Source organism: Rhea americana, unplaced genomic scaffold (assembly GCF_003343005.1).
Source record: "Rhea americana isolate MKP2758 unplaced genomic scaffold, rheAme1 scaffold_73, whole genome shotgun sequence".
Classification (NCBI taxonomy): domain Eukaryota; kingdom Metazoa; phylum Chordata; class Aves; order Rheiformes; family Rheidae; genus Rhea; species Rhea americana.
The window spans coordinates 1,229,972-1,247,518 of record NW_028186901.1 but is presented as its reverse complement, the minus strand read 5'-3'; positions in this window follow the sequence as shown (position 1 = coordinate 1,247,518).

The following is a 17,547-nucleotide window of genomic DNA, read 5'->3' as shown; positions in this document are numbered from 1 at the left end:
GGTTTATAGTTGACAAGAGACAAAGACTGGGGRAACACTGTATTTTTGTCATATTTTACTGAGTATGAGTGGGAACATCAAACTATTGCCTTCTGTTCACACAAGAAATCTCTGGTGTATTTAAAATACTCTGAGTCTCCACCTAGAGTCTAAAAGCACCTTCCGTTTCATCAAGGTTTCATATTATGCAAATTATGTATATTTTAGAAGTTCCTTTTAATTCCTAACCTTTAACATTTAACAGATTTATTTGTCACTGTTGTTTTGCTGGGGRTTTTTTTCTTCACCTTCCAAAATGGTTTGCTTTGATTTTGTGGTGTCAAAAAATATGCAATCACCTTTGCATAAAATTGGCCTATGCTCATGATTTGACTGRCTTCTCTGTGTTTTGGCCACTAGAGGGTAGCACAAACAGCCTCCTGGAGAGAAGGCCCAAGTGCCCCCCGGGAGGTCTACRGGACACAGATCGGCCCGGCCAGGTGGTAAAGCAGTAGTGTGGAGCTGTGAACAAAGGGTCAAGGCTCACTTCTCGCTGCTGTTCATTTGAACAGTGAGGCTACCACTGAACTGAGCAGATCTAGGACATGGATGACCACTGCCAATTAACACAGCTACGGTGTTTGAGAGCTAAAGAAAGGCACATATGTACATATATTAATGAGATGCAGCAGATGTTTGGCTTTGTTTGAATGAACAATGATATAAATTTAACTCTTGGAGCAGCACACATGTAGGCCAGAATAAGAGCGCACAGATATATGTCTACRAAATTTACTGGAACAAACTGTGGATAAATTCAAAGATAATTGAATTAATCAGTGGCATATTGAACAAAAACATATGTAAGAAATAGGTCTAACAACAATTTGGCTTTGTAAAATCAGGTCTGCAGTGGTCTAGGTGCTCTGAATTGTTTAGAAACCTTACCCACATTGTTGTCCCTTTGGCTCTTAAGTCTCATAATGCCACTCGACTTTGCCTTGAGAAAGTCATAGTATTTCGATCATCAATATCAGAGTTTTTATACATGAAAAGTTTACTGGCCTACCTAACCTAGGCCTGGAGAACCCAAGGCCTAGAAGGTGGAAAAAGAAAGGCAATAGATACTCTGTTGATACAGCACATTTCATTTATAGATGCTAAGAAATAGGTCAGATCTACTATAGCAATTTTCTACATCCTAATAAAAAGTAAAATCAATAGAATTTCTAATATCCCGCKTTTGGTTCTAAATACCTTGGCTGTCCTGAACAGAAAGGAAGGCAGCGAAGCCTAGTCAAGGAGGATGAAAATGCGATGCACACTGACCTCCAGATAACACATAAACTGGAATTGCTGTACAGAGTACAGAAGACAGCAGCAAAATACTCAAGGAGTGATCCAGTACAGAGCAGGATGCAATAGCTGAGGAAGGCCTATTATAAAGCAATTTTCATAAAGTCTCTTCAGTAGGCCAAGGAGCTGGAAAAAAAAAGATAAGAACGACAGACGGGAAAATTATATAACAGGTTGTAGATCATCAGTGATTTTTTTTTTCTTTTCAGCAGTAATGAATCTGGTAGTAAAATCAGCAGAAAAGCAGTGTACAGGTCCACTGATGGCAGGAATAAAGCAGACCCAGGGGAAAGCCTAAATGGACAATAATTGCAGGTTATTATATACTGTGCTATAGTGCAGTGGAAAGCTGGTCAGCTATTAGCAAGGTTGGAAGAAATAATCAAGAGGAAGAGAAGAAAGTTTATATTCTTTCAGATACAGCAAGTCAGAGGCAAGGCTCTGGAACTGAGAGATAGGAAAAGAAGCCAATGATATGGAAAGGGAACAGCATTACACATCAGGGTCATATCTCCACTGATGAGGGAGAAATTTGTTGGAGTTTCTAAATATAAACTTKTAAGACTCTTTGACTCAAATGCATCCCATGCAGCTTGAAGCTAGCCAAGGTGCCTAGGTTAGGTGCAGAGGTGTCCTAGGCACCTCTAGAGGTGATTCAGCCCAYCTTGGGTCTGAACTACTGTCTGGATCTATCTCTCTGCTGACTTTACAGGAAGCTTATAGCAATAAGGCTATTAATTTTAGTTTCTTAAATAAGATCAATAATCAACTTAGATGAAGGAGGTGCTCAGAGACGAGGAGGACCATAGATACACTCACAGGGAAACAAATATGAACAACATGCACAGGAAATGTCAGTCAGGATGGATTTCATGACCTTCCCAAGAATTATCTCAATTTTTCTATATAGTATCTTTGCTACCAGTTAGAGAGTCTGCTGCAAGATTAGGCACGTGCTCCCTCACTCATACTGGCACGGTAAAATCATTGAGGAACAAACATATGCCCATGCACACACAGAGCAGCTGCTAGTCTGGGAGCAGAGGTACAGAGAGCACTTCTTAATGTATATCCATATCTTTCAAGACAAAAAGCACCTAATGGCCAGAAGCTGAGATGAGGTGTGCAAAGTGCCATATGGTCTGCAGTGATGTCAGGAAATGCCACTGCTCTTAACACTCCATTGCAAAATCACTGCATAATATAACTTAATCTTACCCTTTTCATTTTTTTTACCAGTTCTTACTCCTAGCTAAACTTACAACTAACGTACTCTAGGTAAAACTAAAACCTGAAAGAAGAAGGAGAAATGAACAGGAAAGATACTTCCCTGGGTTTGACATACTTTCCAGGGTATGCACAATATTATCTATCAGCAGAAGTCTTCAGCAGAGTGTTACTATGCCTAACTAAAATTTCCTTTTCAACTTCTAAATGCCTTCATTTGTGTGGTTCTTGAGGCCAGATGTATTCACTTATGTTAGACACTGAGCGGAATTCCATCATCTAAGCAAGGGCATGCAATGTCATGTTAAGGGCGGTAGGACATCCCACCCTGTCTCTAGTTACCACCTCAGAAAGCTGCAGGCCTCCTCAAAGTCCTGTGTCATACCTGCCTGCCCCATGCACATGTCTTAGGTATGGTAGGGCACCTGAGATATTGCTGGATACCTCTGTTCAGACAACCACCTGCCATCCCTAGGTACATAGTTGCCATAGCGTCCATGGAAAAAGATAGACAGTTCCTGAGGGTGACTCACGTCTCAGCAGACTGGATTGTGTTCTGCAGATGTCTGTCCTTCTGTCTTGACTCTATGTAGTTTTGGATAATTAATCTTCTTCCTGGGTACCTCAGAGAGGTGTCAGAGTTAAGTGGGATGAGTCTGGACCTGAGTGCCTCCCAGTCCTCAATGTATTTATCCTATCAGTGTTCTTGGAAATGAGAAAGAGCTGCTATAATCCTTCCCTGACATATGAGAGACTGAAACAGTCATGCAGAGTTTTTGCTTGAGGAGGAAATCAACACCCCATCTTCTAGATCCTAATTGTTGAGTTGTTCAGTTTTGTATTTTAGGATTGGTTGCTTTCACAAAGGTTTAAAAGCAATATTATTTTTAATTTGACTCTGGTAAATTCATTTAGTTTAATAATGTATTTGTACAATATTGTACACTTAATTGTCTATTTGTAGCTTTTTCTCTGCATCTTTGACAAGTTCCTCATTTTTCTTGCCATGTCTTGATTAAGTTATGACATTAGGGAAAAAAAAAAAAAAAGACAGAGGAGCCCGACTTTTCTGCTGATTATTTCAGCTCCCACTGCACAGCATATGACTGAGAAATCCCAAAGATGAGTCAGAGGGTGAAATAGGGAGCATGGAGAGATTGTCTTAAATTAATGAGGACATTGAAAAAAAAACTCTAAGAAAATAAAAATAAACATATTCACATTTTTAAAGGAACTGTTTTTAAAGATTTTCTCAGTAAAACACAAAAATATTTTACTTTTGAAGAGAGAAAAAATATATATGTTAGAAAATATATTCTTCTTTGGATGCATTTGTGCCAAATTTGGAGAAAGAATTCAATCAGTAAAGTGTAGTGCAGGAGGAATTTATATTATAAGGTATCACAACTCAGCTTTAATCATGGCATTGCCAGTAATGCAACTTTATAATAATGCTTAAATGGGAGACCTGCAAGGGAAACCCGAGTGACTCAGGAAATGGGAATGAGTCAGTAAAAGACCTCATTTTTTTTCCCCACTTCAAGCCAGTTACCAAACAGGGCTCTGCTGAGGTCATACAGAGCATTGTGCTTCTGCAGGTGCCTTCTTTCAAACCAAGATATCACGCCTTGTCCTACCTACTTACAGTTATTGAAGCTCCCACAACCATTTTTACCCTCCAGTCCTACCCAAAATCCAACTAGAATAATCACATTCTGTCTACATATAATGCTGCTGCAGTATCACTGAAGGAGAGATTTTTCTTTCACCTCCAGATCTAAAAACTTGTCTGGTTGCTAGCTGATGCTAAACAGATGCTATTCTCAATGATCTCTGGCCTCTTAGGACCACAGTTTTGCACTGTATCTGGAAAAGACTACATTTTGCATTGCACTGCCATCTAACACACTACTGGGCGACTGATTCAGCACAGAGAACTAAAACTTCATCAACTTTTCTACTGCAAGGACGTTTTTCTTCACAATTTGGACTCCTTTCACTGAGGAGTACTTCCAAAGGGCCTGGCATGTTAAAGGTGATGTTTTGCAAGCAGAGGTTGAACATTTCAAGATTTTCCTTTTAGATAATGATAAAAAAAATAGTTTGGTGAAAGATTTTAGTCCAGGCTCAGATGGTGGGTGAGAAATACTGTATTATTCATAGGAAGGAGGCACACAGGGTATAGTTTGCCAAAGTGTTTTTTACCAAGAGAGTGTTTTTCATCAGTGAGCACCTGGAAGAGTCTTGGAGAGGCTAAGCAGTAGGCAAGTATAGGAATATATTTCTGTCAGTTGTGGGAGGAGTGGAGGATTTTRTTGGATAAGTAGTGCAAGGCTATGGAGCAAAGTCTTGGAGATCTTATTCCTAGGTGACTGCTTGTCTCGTGATTTGAGTGAAATCATTTAGCCTACCTGAATCAACTTCCTGAACTTTTTTTCATAGGGATGCTTTGGAAGTCTTCTTTCAGAATTGTCTGTCACATRCTTCGAGTTTGTTTCAGAGTTACCCATTACAAAGAGTACAGGATTGCCTTTGTCTTTGTCCGCTATTGGATTCAAAGGAGTTTTGCTTGGGTGAGGACCGGTAAGATAAGCTGATAAAGAGACTAGATAACTAGATTAGGGCAAATAGGATATAGCTGATAATGACAGTAAGTGAGAAGACTGGCAACTGGAGAGGGATAACGGGATTTATTGGGGAAGTCAAATGTGAGTTGACATGTTTTTCAGCTACTGAACAAAAAAAAAACAAAAATCGTGAGCTAAAAACAATAATGCAATGGACACCAAACTAAGCCTTGAGACAATTGAATTACTGGGCCTGAGATTACAGAAGATAGGAGGAAGATAAGAAGGAGTAGGGAGCAGGGAGCCGGGAGAGGAGAAGAAGTGATGAAAGCTGAGCCAGAAGTGAAGAAKTGGAGCAAACACTTTTAGCTGGGTTCTAGGCTAGGTCGTGGGAAATAAGGAAACACCATATAGTTCAAATTAGACCTGGCTGTGCTTCATTAGCTGCATTTTTCCTTGACTACAGCAGTGCTAGAAATAAGAGATTGGTATTTGTGTATTTATTTAATTGACAATCCATAAATTTGCAGTGATTTCAGTGTCATCTTTCTAGGTGAAAGCTATGCCAATCCTACAACAGCAAAGGTGGTAAAAAGCAGATTAAAGGCCTGGATAGGCACTCAAGCTTTCTTGTTCAGCTCTGCACAAGTGAGACTAAGGATCACTGAGGTCCACTAGTTCTGGAGCAAGAAGAGCTAATGTCAGTTTCTTTAGCATGCGGAAGAGATCACAGGCTGCGACACATATATTACCTGTATGTGTTTGTGCTTTTGTAGGAGAAAAAAGCTGATTTCCTTATAGACTGTTTTGTAGAGGTGAGGGTTGCATGTTTGTCTTGTAATGAGGAAGACTTAGACATAGGAATAAAATGAGTTTAAGTAGAGAATGGAGAAATAYTTGATTAATCCAACCATAGCAGTGAAGGAAAAAATCCTAATAATAAAAGAGCTTTCTCAGCCATGAACTATTTTTTGGAGGCCTTCTTCAAGCTCATATGCCCGAGAGCTTGTATATTTTTTTTTTTTTTTTTTTTTTTTTTTTTTTTTTTTTACCCATCTGTTGGTCCAACATATCTTGCTTTGGTTCTAATGTTACAGAAAAGGCCAGAGTACTGGAATACAAATTGCACCATCACATGCAGAAGGAGCTTGTTCTTTCTCTGTGGGGGGTATAGGATCACACTCTTGAGACAGTCAGTGAAATTCCATAGGCAAACATGCGGCCTTGAAAAAGACAATGTTTTTCTATTGAGTTTCATTGAACAGCTCGGTGTGTGGCAGACAGGTAAGGAGGAAATAATGCTATTCCCATTTTAGAGCTCATGAAACACAAAGCAAAGTGGCCTACAGTCGCACCAAACATCAGAACCAAGAACGGAGTCCAAATCATCAGACTCCAGGTGTGAGACAACAAGCTTCATTGCCTTGTCCTTTTACTGAGACTGTTTCTCTGGCATCTTCCTCCAGTGTTAAATGTACAAGGAGAAGGATAATGAAGAGCCTAAGTGGAGGGATATAATGAAGAGTTGTGAGGTTTTGTTCAGTTGTAACAATCTCACATGTTTATTAATAGAAGGTCACCATGTATAAATATATAATTTTAACGGGATATGGGCAGCATCTCTTTAATTATCTGAGGAAAGAGGGTACTCATTATGTAGATAATACAGGAACATCGTTCAGCAGAAAAGCAATAGACAGTTTCAAGCAAATAAAAGCATGAACTGATTTTTTTTCTTGTCTCTTGTTTTCCATTATGAGTCATTTCTACAGAATCTGAATATCTGTGTGTATGTGTGGTATATATTTATATATAAAAATATAAWATCTCTATGACATATATAAAATCATGTGTGTGCTTCCTCGGTAACTCTGAAAGCAGGCAGAAGCTGTAAATTCAGAAAAGAAAAAGAAAAAGAAAGAAAAAATGAAAAGAAATGAATGCAGAGCTGACCCAACTCAGTGTGCAGTGACTGAGGGTAAAATAGAATTTGGTTTCACAAATTGAACTTCCTTTCATAGCCAATGTATCCCAAAGTGCTTTACATACAGTACAATGAGAATGATGCCGGGAGTGGAGGCAAACACAGCAGTCATTGTAGGCACAAAAATAGCTCGCATGTAGCCTTCTATATTAGAATCCGTTTCAGCGGAAGAATGCTGGCCTTGGGAACATTATTAACTCTATATTCATCTGTTTCCTTGTTGCCAAGGAATGCCGACCTTCCCCCTAGCCAGCCTCTGGGAGGGGGGATTCAAGGAAGAGTCCTACCTTCCATTCCCTTTAACAAACTCTGCTATTATCATGCCCAGCTTCCCACATTCTACCCTGCATTTCTGAGCGTGTTGGTCTTTTCTKTTTTATTCCATCTGGGACCTTGTCTGTTTGAACATGTACAGGATTTCAGACTGTTCTTAAATCAGAAACTGGAAGCGGGCCAACAGCATTACGTTCAGCCCTTTGCATTCATTGTAGCTAGAAAGCATTGAGTCGTATTGCAGAAGAGTATTTCGTTGTTACTAAGATTCCCAGGGACCTCAGTCCACCATYACGAAAATTACCTCCCAGAAGATTATTGTGTCCAGGGGAACTCCTGTGTGTCATACGGTATTTACTCAACACAGTGATCTTTATTCTATGCATTCATGGATCATTTATGAACTTAGGACTGAAACTATCTCACCTAGTTTTACAAATCTATTTGAAACATCGTAGTTAGCAGTCTAGTCATGATAAACTTTGTATTTGATAGAGAGGCAGAAACATCACCTCTGGCCAGTTTTGACCAGTCAGGAATGAGAATGTCCTCCAGAGATTCAACTGGAGTTTCACCTCCTGACTTGTAGGGTCTTGTCACTTGTTTGAGGCAAAATATAAATTCATTAGTGTTAAAAACACAAAATTACTCTCATTACTCAATCCATTGTACAGACAGGAAAMTGAAGGTCAGCATAGATATGTGATCTCCCTATTGAGATCAGTGTTAGACACAGAAATGAAACCTGGTTCTCATCATTCACATCCCTCATTTTTAGCATAAAATAAGTGTGGAAAACTTTGGAAAGTCTATTTAGTGCTTTATGGTTCAGAATAGATAAATAAATATCAACACTGTGTCCAAACTGACCAGCAAATATATATTTTCTCTTACAACATTGTTGCTCTAATTGCCWCATTGCCCAAACCAGGGGAGTCTAAATAAAGCTCACAATAATTCCCATTCAGGCTGTAAGTCTCACCTTTTTTCTATGGAAACTGTGACTCAGAAGCCTTGATACAGTCCTGAATSTGACCCTGTTATGAGCTCCGGGACATGGAAACACTTTTGGGTTCACAAGCTGCCCTGTAATCAGTTAAATTTAGGAACTAATACTGCTCAGCCTAGCCCCTACTTATATGTAAATCCRTTGACAACAGAGTGTCTTCCAGTTTACACAGGCTTAAATAAAAGAAGAATATGATCCTATTAATGTCATCATAGAAATCAAAGCAGTCAAAAGCTATGTGTGACAAAAAATGTCACCAAGAATATTAAGGTCAATATTAGGGAGTATGCTGAGACCGTTCAGCTGATGAACTGATTCATCAGAAGGCACATTACCCTCCCCAGCCCACCTGACTTTATTGACTTTTGATTTTCAAAGCTTTGATATGCTCTATTACAAGAATAGCAAAATCAATGAGATGTGATAACTGGGGATAACTTGATATAAAATCTACTGCTCGCTAAGTCAAGTGCTTTGAAAGGAGGGAAAGGGGATATGACAGCTGGAAGAGTTYTTTTAAATATATATATTTATATATTTTAAATGTCAGAGRGAGATGATAATGAAGAATTCCTGGAAACTTTCAATACTCTATAAATAGTTGAGATGAATTTCAGTGTTTTCAAACAGAGGTGCCTGCTGTGGGTTATGGTGGCTTTGGGYCTTGTGTGTTTAGGCAGATATTCCCACCTCACACATTTCATATTTTAATAAAAAGTAGAATAAAGGAACTGAACAGCAGTATGGTTTCTTATTCAATTGCTTGGTATGAAGGAGCAGATCCTTAGGTAATATAGGCAAAGATATTTTGCACCAATCAATAGAGATAAAACACATATTTGCTTTAAAGAGCTTTCTCTTCTGATAAAAAAGCTGAGGTTTCCTGGGCTAGGCTGTGTAACCTGATACAGGTTTTCTCTAAAGGAAACCGATGGCCCTTGGACAGCAGCACATGCTCCTTTGTGAAGCAAATTTCCTGCAGAATTCACACACCAAAAATTGCATCTCCATCTTCAGTTAAGCACATACTCCTATGCATTCTCCAACCCAGACTGGCCCACTGTTTATAATGGAAACTCAGTGGTCAACAGTAAAAGCCTTAGTTTGATCTCTGGAGATGACTGGGGAAGACAACCAATCTTACACACTCTTACAGCTTGGCTAGATCAAATGTAGGTCAGACTAAGCTCGCTTGGGCCTRTGGCACACAGGAGCAGAGGTGATACAAAAGCTCAGCCTACATCAGCTGTGTGAATGGAAGGAAGATCCCTTTGGAGTGCACATCTCTTTTCCAGGACTGTTCTCTTTTATAACAAGCTGGATCCCATACGGAAWATGTTGATATGTGTAGGGGAATAATCTCATTATATAAAGTTTTTCATGTATATTAGTCCCATAATTTACCTAGCTATTTGCCCCCTGGCCTGATTCTGGCTCTTCAAAGGGGCGGAGTTCTCTCTCAGGTGTTCTGAAGAAGAACATCTGGCCAGGCGCCAGCAGATGCACAGCATGAGCCAACAAATGGAAGGRGAACTATTGGACAGGCGACCCTAGTTTTGATTCTGATTCTTAACTGATCTCCTTTRGGGTATGAGTAAGTCATGTGGCTGGCTCCATGGGCTTGAGATAACTTTCTATTTAGATCTATAGGAGATCTTCTGGTCAGTCCAGTGGGAGGAATTTTAAGCTCTGTGCTTCACTGCATTGTRCTTTTGCACAAAAAGGTTGAACGTTGACTGTACATGCAACAGTAATATTGGTATTTCCTAACTTTCAGATACCAGGCTTTTTACTCTTCATTGCATTATTGGATTTTTAAAATGTTAATTTATAGATATGCAAATGTTTGTGCAAATTTTTTGATTTTTTTTTGATGTACATAAATTCACATGGGTCATGACATCTTTAGACTCATTGCATTACTTACTGTCACAACATTTCGCACTGTAGCAGATAGCAATAGAAGGCTTCCAGCCTATACAAGAAACTGCTCTAGATGGAGCTGAAGCTGGAACATTTTGCCAGTCTCCTATCTGAATCTGATGACAGTGGAGATATGACAGGGGTCAGAGGCCTCTCRTTCTGCTATGGACTCTGGAAGAGTCCAAATCTTTTTGGTCATTTATCCCCAAACTTGACCTCTTTCACTTTATGCTTTTATGCTTCCAACCTATCTCATATCAGACTCCCTATCCTAAACCTGTGAATCTAATTGCCTTAAATGTCTGTTCAGATCTTCCTCAGAAAGACCTTAGCCTTCTTGCTTACCTAGTTCTTCTRTGATACCTCTAGATTTCCTACCCTAGATTATTTCCTCACCAAGACCTTATTAGTTTTTCCAGGAAACTGTAGCTCTTTTGCTTTCTTCTGCCTTCTCTGTGAATCACAGTTTTCCCTTCACTTCCACATTTCCTCTTGCTTTACCACTCACTTTCTTCTCTAGGCCCTCTTTCACTCCTCTCTAAGTATTTTATCTTACTTGCTGCCTCTTAGAGATCTGGCGCTTCTTCTTTCTGATTTCAAATCTGGCATTTCCTCTTCAGCTAGAGSTCTGGTGGGAATGAATGGCCCTTGATACCACCTATCTTTCAGCATTAACTACAGGCATGACTGGGGCTCCTAAATTAAATAGCTAAATGTGTAAAGCACAAAGGGTGGGCAATTCTCTGTTCTAATTTCAGTGCTGACCCAAGGCCCAGAACAACCCATTAGAGCTGAAGCTGGAAATATAGGAAAAATCTRTTCACTCTTCTTTTACAGTCAATTGGACAAATGAAGTCTGAATCTTCATATTACATCATCACTTACTGCTTTACATCACTTACTACATCACATCTATTGCTTTAAGAAGATCCTGGGGAGGTACATGCAATGTACAGTTTCCCTGAGAWGCTGGAATGAAAGCCTGAGATGAAAGCAACTCCCAAATGGAAAAAACATTTTAAGCTGACCAAGATCCTACCTTCTCCTAGTGAAATCATATTGGTGTACACACAGCAGCGAGGCAATCTCCTGTATTCATTCCAGAAGCTTGTTAAAGTTGTGTTGGCTAAACAGTTAGCTAGAACCATCAGTAGTCTCTGCCTTTGCTGTTGAAGCCTTGGACAGTTTGTATATCTTTGTTTATTCCCTTTAGAGGCTCCATCTGCATGTTTGGCCTTTACAAGACAGCCAAAGATGTCGGAAATTTACCATTCTGGGTAGAAAAGGACAAGAGATATAAGAAATGGAAATTAAAAAGGCGTAGGACCACATCTAAAATTTATAACATTCATACATTTTAGGATGGATTTAGAAAATTGACCATTAAGGAAAATGAGCATATTTGTGACACAAGTAACAAATAATATGGGTAGAGGTCTTGCATGTAAGACAGCACAGAGCTGATTGATAGGTAGATGTACTGGTAGAAAGAGAAAGAGGAGAGATTGAGAGAAGTAATATAAAATAAGAAAAGATTATTTTCTTTAAGAATAGCAAGAAACGCTAACAGAAAGCTGATGATCATTTTTGCACACTTGGCTGTAGCATCCCCTTCTTCTCTGTCTACAGTATTTCTATGCATGAGTGTTCATGCATGCACAAATACACGTGCACGTACACACACATGCACGCACTGTCAACACTTGGTCATCTGCCACACATCTGCATTAGAATGAGGCTACATGAAGYTGGCAGTGTTGATGCTGGACCCTGACTGCCATTCCCTCCGGCTACTTTGAGAATAAAATAGAAGCAAGAATGGGTTTTGTAAAACAAGTATTCATTCATGCAAGCAAATCCAATACTGAGACTGTGCCTACAACATACGTTGTTCAAAGTGAGATGCGGCATAGCTTTGAAATAAAACATGCCACAGGATATCAGGACATTCTGGATCTTATCACTGACTTTGCCACTGTTTCCCTTGAGGCTGTAAACTATCACTTTAAAAGTGGCCACAGACTTGGATGTTAACATCACACACCTAATCTGCATGCTTGGTTGTCTATGAATTTCAGTAGGTAGTGAGAGGCCCAAATACAAGTTAGCTGCGTATATCCTTTGCAGATATAGGCTTGATTTTTCAAGAGCATGCACTGCCTGTGACTACAATTATGAGAGGACAACGCGCGTGGTTTAAATCTGTTTTTAACCTAAATTAAGTTAAAATCCCCAAATCTCAAGCTGGAGAGAACAACAGCAACAACAAAAAGCCCAAAATAGTGAACTTTTTCTCCCTGTGGCTTTTTATCTTTAGCTCTTCATTTGAATAAAAAGAATAACACATACACATACACGCAGATGGACCCTCACATACAAAAACATACACACAAGCCCTAATTAGAAGAAAAGTATTCTGGTTGCAAAACCAAGCACTTAAATATTAAGAAACCCCAGAATGGAGGTTGTGTGCACAACCTGAATTTGCCTTTGTTGTGCAGATGTATCCTAATTTGGCCTTTAATTACACGATCACTCACAGAAGGGATGGCACATGTAGTGCCGTTTGTTGACTGCAGAGGACGAGGGGGATCTTGCCTCCCATTTCAAACGCACAGGAGAGTGGGTTTTGCTGGGCAAATATTCTCTTTGAGGCAGGAGCTCCTGTGCTGCTAATTCATCCCTGTCTCAGATACATCTCTTCCTCATTCTGCATTCCTCCTCCCTGTCCCAGTCCTCTCTCTGGTTTCCTTCCCTGAGCCTCTCTCCACCTGCCCTTGTGTCTTGCCTGAGCTTGCCTATCCCTGAGTTTTCCATCCTCTCTGCTCTCAGCTCCACAGCATACTATCCACAGTTTCTTCTCTGATATTTTCCTGCATTTTATCCCTTATACTGATTCCTCCCTGGCCCCTGTTTTCTACCATAGCCACTTCTCCATTAGATATCTCCCCTCTCATTTTATACTGTTTCTCTATTTTTTCCCTACTGAGAAGCAGACTGGCATATCTCAGCACAGCCTTCCCTCCCAATCTCTCCTTGGCTAACTGTGTCAACACAAATAAATAATCAGGGAATTTTTTAACCCTGGGGCCAAATGACATGGCACAGCATGCCCATATGGCTAAACTCTCTTTTTCTTGAGAACAGTCTGGCCTTGTCCATATTGCCTATTGGGAATACCCTCTTGGCCTGGGATGACCTCTAAATTGCACCCAGAGGGTGTCTAGGAGACTGATAGTTTGCATGGGCCAAACCTATGCCAAAAACCTGCTAAGACTGGGCAGTCATCACTGTTCTTAACCCTATGCTCTGAACRTAGTTAATTTGCTAGTATAGACACTTCCCTGAACCTGAATGTCAGGCTCTGCTCTCTATCCGTGTCTCCGTCCTCAACCCATCCCAATGTACTCTGGCTGCCTTTCTCTTCTCTGACCCCCCCCTCTCCAGCTGTCTCTTTTCATTTTCTATTCTAGTCRCACTCTTGGATCTGTTTGACGGTCCCTGAAAGCACAGGAAAGCCCGGCTCCCTGCCTTTCTCCCAGGTAGCCAGGCCCCAGTTGCTCCTGGCCTGTCCCAGGCCATGCTGCAATGACAGTAATAACTCTTCCCTCCGCTGGCGTGTGCCCGGTGAGAGCAGAGTCGCTGGGGAATCAGGCTTTGGAAATCTGCATCTCCAGTGAGCGTGCGAGAACTGTCATTTTCCCAAGGCTTTTAATTGGCCACTTTGGGGCAGATTTTCTCGGAGACAGCAAAACGACTTGAGAAAGAGCTTCACCTCCTGTCGGCTGCTAGTATTATGCTGTAAAGCATGRGGACAGGAGAGGTTTACAAAGCATCTCATTTGACGCAGTTGAAACCAGCCTGCTTCTCGTCTGGGTTGTTCTCAGGAATGGACAAATAGCTCTGGTTGAAATTTTCCCCAAATAATTATAGAATTYGAGTATAACACAAGCACCCAACTCAGAGAATTTCAGCTGAAATCTGTACAGCTTATCAAAACTGAAAAGGTTTTTATTACAGGATGTCTCTTGCACCCTTCATAATTAGTGGTGCTACAGGACGCTATTAAACTGAAATCTCCCTTCCTCACAGGGGCGCTGTGAGCATTAATTTGTTAATGATTGCACAATGATTTGATGATGAAAAGAACTATATTAACGTGAAGCATTATTGTCCCTACAACACAAACTTGCCTGCTTTCATTACTGATTATGTGCAGGGACACACACAGAACGGAAAAGGAATGGGGAGATAATAAATCTGATATTCTTTTCAAAGGACTATTACAACATGTTTACAGTATTCATAGCATGGATAACACGAATATTCTGGAGGGCACTGTTGAAATAGGAGAATCCATTGGGTGGAATTTAATGATGTGTATATGTATCTGCACAAATGCTATGTCTAAACATACATGCAAACACAGAAGCACACAGTCTCTTCCATTTTTCTAGCATCTATTAACCTCAAGTTCATACACAGCCTCCTCTTTATCACCTGAAATTCACCAATACTCTTTTAATAACAAAAGGCCTCGATAAACAAAGCTCCTTTTTTGTTACAACGGTAGCTTTTGTTGCCTATTTCATTGACTATCAGCCTATACTAAGCTCCTTTGCATGCAAACAGTTTTTCATTTCTCTCCTCAATCAACCTTCTTGATTCTAACTAATGCAGGGGAAAAAAAAGAGAAAAGAAATAAAAAGAGAAAAGAAACACCCACACTGATTCACACATTAATTCAGGGACCAATCTTGCAAATGTTCACATGAGTAATCCTTCCTCAGATGAATAATCCCTCTGACCACAGCAGACTGATTAACAACAATGCAGACCAAGTTTTGCAGGATTGGGCCTATCCCCCGATGCTTGGCTTCTCACCCAAAGTTCAGCAGATGATTTTTTTCTCATTTTATTAGATGTATTAGAGGCTCACATGCAGCTCTTAAATATTCTGATTACCCAGCTAACAGGGCCCGATTCTGTCAGCACTCCCTAGAAAGCCTAACAATCTGAAGTAAAAAAAAAAAAAATCATTTGATTCAGTAGACTTTGCAGGACTGGGCCCTTTGAAAACRGTTGAAAGACATACTTTTTGACTTGTGACAAGAATATGTATCTTTTCCATAAATGGTCTGATATTTTGTTTGAAAACTCTCAAAAAATAAGCTGGTAGATCTACTTTGCTTAGAGATAGCTGACTTACCTACTAAAGTCCAAAGAGGGATGAATCTTTTTTCTTTTTTTTAAGGAAAAAAAAGCATATTTTGTCTATTTATTTCAAATAAAAATTCTCCATAAGCATCTGATGTTATTCAGCTCGTGATGGCTCTGCATGCTATGCATGGCTCTAGGTTTTTGAAGTTCAGCAGAAGAATCCCCCTCCAGCAACCTTTCAGCCTGTTCCTGCCTTTTTTCTTTACTTACTCGTTTCCTGGAAAATGAAGATATTCAGAACTGATGTATTCCCCCCCCCTTCCCCTCACCAAACAGTGTTCATTAAAAACTTGCTGTTAGCAAGGGCCCGATCCAGCCCTCCTGGAAATTGGAAAGCTGTCTCCTGACGTCATGGGGACGAGGAGCATACTAATGCATGCAAGTACCTTTACTAATGCGGGCAGTCCTGTTAACAACACTGGAGTTGTTCACRGGATTAACAGCAATCAATCAAGCCCTTTGAAAGGAACATTAAAAGCCAAAGCCGGATCCTACAAACCCTTTCTCACATGAGTTGTGCATATACCTGCAGCTGGCCCCATTGCATCTATCTCTTCGTGTGAGTGGCCTGGCAGTGTCAGTGCATTTTTCCAGCTACGGTGAATTGGCACAGAGTTTCTTCCGAGGAGGTAAGAATCACTGACAGCCTATCCCAAAACAAATAGTGTGTGTGTTCCCCCYCAAAAGGCACTACTCAGAGTGAGGAGGAGCAAAATGAGGGCTATAGACAGGCTTGGAGGGGATTGCTCTTTTTCCTGCAAGCAGACACACAGAAAAACATTTTTAATAATAATCTTGGAATATTTCTTTTAACTCTTTTATTTCTGTATCAAGTAGATAAACGTTTTTCACACTCTGGGAGAAACAGGAACCTGTTAAAAAAAGACCTTATTCTTGAAAAATTCCTGTAGACTCCCCTGGTTATGGATTGCTGGACTGGACCCACTGTGATTACACTGGGAACATCTCTCACTTGGGAACAGTTTGGCAAAGGCTGGTTTATAGATAACAATTTTCATCCTTTGCCTATATCCGTTTAAAACCCAGTACAGCCCCTTATACATGCAAAAAGGTGCTTATGGGATATAGCTTGTTTCCATCCACAGGAGCAGCTGTGTTCATCTCGGAGCCCTTGTAGCAATATTTGTGTCCATATTATTTCATTCTGCCACCCCTCACAGCTGTGCCTGTGCACCAGGGGGCTGTACTTGAACGGCATCCATTTCTAAATGACTATACTTACTGCTCTCTGAGAGAGGGGCGGGGACCGGTCCAAAGTTTTTAAAAATATGTATATAGGTATAAAAAGGCCACTCTTGCTGAGCAACAAAATGCCTCTTTTCACTACCCTGTTCTTTTAATTGGTTTTCATTTGGGATAAGCTGTGATTGCAGGCAGAGCGGCCTGCTCGCAGACAAGGTGTTAAGAGAGCTGTCCCTGGGATGGATCAGTGCCGGATGCTGTTTCACTTTTGGCTATAGTGGTTATTCCTTCTTTTAAAAAGTCTTTTCTCAGTGAGCCTTCCTAGCTCTATCGCAGGTGTGGTATTAAGGTTTGGAAGGAATGGATATTAAGATTTTTAATGTCCTGTTTCAGGGTGGGTGAGGGTGCCAGAAGATTTTGTTTCATGCAGGTTTTGTTTTTGTTGTCTTTTTATTTAATTATTTTTTAGTCACAGTCCTAGGCACAAGGCAGGATTTGCGAGCAGGTGAGTCACAGGGCTGGGAATTGGGGAGAGGGGTTGTCTGGGGGTTTTCCCTTCCCGGGCTGTCCGATCTCCGCCCGCTTAGCCGGTAAAGGTGGTTACCAAATGCGCAGGCAGGGGAGGCAGGCAGAGCCCCCCCGGCAGCCCCAGCGCGGCGCCCGCCCGCCCGGCCGAAGGACAAAGCGGCGCCGGCAGCGGCGAAAGATGTTTAAAGAGCCGTAAAAAAAGCGGCGAGAGGCTCCGGGGCTGCCGGGGGCTGGGCTCGGGCGGCGCCCCCAGGTGCCGGCCGCAGGGTTGGGGGGGG